A 1964-nucleotide genomic window follows, 5' to 3' on the forward strand; every position below is an offset into this window, starting at 1 on the left:
CAGTATTTACAAAACCTTTTTCAAATAAATGGAATTTATGTTGTGTGTGTCAATTCAGACTTCCCACAGTCCTTGGGATTAGAACTCGAACAGTTAAAAAGCCAAGCAATTCACTGGGCTGAAGGAGTGATCAGTGGGACCATGTAGGTGTCTAACAGAACAAAACAGTTTTTGGCAAAGTTTTGGTGAGAGTAACAGGTCAAATTTCAATTTTCCCCACATTATAATGTGACACAGAAAGTGTGGCAGGGTTTTATATGGGCAACTCAGCTGATCCATTTGTGGCTTAGCACATAATTTCAGGGCATAACTCAAAGAAAAGAAAAGGGATCTGTACATAACCAAATAATGGACAGAGCTTGAGCAACTCTTATGGCAACTTGTAAGTGCCATATAAAAATAAATTATTACTAAATAGGCATATAATTCCTGTTTCAGGTTCAGGTCTCTCCAAGAACAGCCTCTTACTGCTGAGAAGGAATATCTGGAGATTTGTGGAATACAATTAATCTCAAGTTGTGCTGAATACAAACCCACTTCAACTCTCTTGCCAAACAAATTTGATAAATGAAGTGCTCTAACAGCTGGTTAGAGACTGAAGCACATAACTATTCTGAAGCTGGACTGAACAACAAAAGAAAAAGAAACAATCTTAATCAACATTTTAAAAACTCACCTAAATAAAATAAGGACAATCTGCAAATCTATCTTGACTTATTTCTGTTAAAACAGAGACTTGTTTCCCTAAATACATATGTGTCTAGTGTAGAGCTTATATCTAGCCAGCTCTTCATCAAGAAGGGAACAGATTGCTTCTAGCTATTTGAGTGCTTAATTTTTAACTTTTTTTTCCTTGTTGTTCATTTTATGGTTTTTTGTGTGGCTGTCTTGATAGATTAAAGACTTGGCAAAAATACTTCTTGATTCTTAGAGAGGTTGACCGTCTGGTGAGATTCATCCACACACTCTCCTGAATACAACAGTTTTACAACCCACAGCCATGAAGTGGACAACCTTTTCCTTTTCCTTGCTATACCTTTCCTTGCAACCTTTCCATATCCTATGCCATTTGGCAGACTGTGTGCTGGACAGATTTCACATGGCTTTCCACAGTGCGTGTGCATGTGTATCTGGATAATGTAGTCTTGGAAAACTGTCCAACTTCAGTTTTGCAAAGAGTGAGGTCTAATAACTCTGGTGAGATTCCTACTTGGAAGTGGCTACTTTTCTTATTGTCAGGCTCTTGTGAATGCTATGATAGAAGTGTCCAGAGTCTCGAAGGAAAGAGAAGTGAAGACCATGAGGGGAAATTGTTTCACATGTGTGACAACATTACTTCTTGGGACAGCTAAAAGCTGTCTTCACTTTGACTCATTCTGAAAACCAGCCTTTTTTCTTTTTGACTTTGCAAGTTTTTAATTTATTGTTAATATGATTGATGGTGTTGTCAGATGCCTAATCCCTTCACCATCAGAACAATAAAATTTTCAGAGCCTCAGTTAGTACATTTCTATTTTATAGCTCTAGTTTTAGGTCCAGCAATCTGTCCACATTTCTATGTGCACCTTATTTAGATATCAGCGAATCAAGCTGAGGATCAGCACAGAAGTCAGTCTGTGATACCAGAAACAGAGGCTACTGCTTGCTTTCACTGGAAAACATATTATCCTATTCTTATAGAGGGCAACCAATGGTCATGTTTCTTTTTGTCAAATGTACAAAATTCAGGGAGAGTGATGATGTGTGAATATACAGTCAATAGTCTTGAGAAGAAACAGAAAAATAAAGTGGGAAGACAGGTAATTATCTTATGAAAGCAACTAAGGTACATCAGACTTTCAATAATAGAAAGCTAGCTCAAAATATAAAATCACAGGACTACCTGTGGGGGACTTGCCTGGGAAAAAAAAATCAATTAGATGTTATTTTAAGATTTACATGCAATTCCTCTACCCACAGAGTAG

This window comes from Passer domesticus, chromosome 1, assembly GCF_036417665.1.
Source record: "Passer domesticus isolate bPasDom1 chromosome 1, bPasDom1.hap1, whole genome shotgun sequence".
Classification (NCBI taxonomy): Eukaryota; Metazoa; Chordata; class Aves; order Passeriformes; family Passeridae; genus Passer; species Passer domesticus.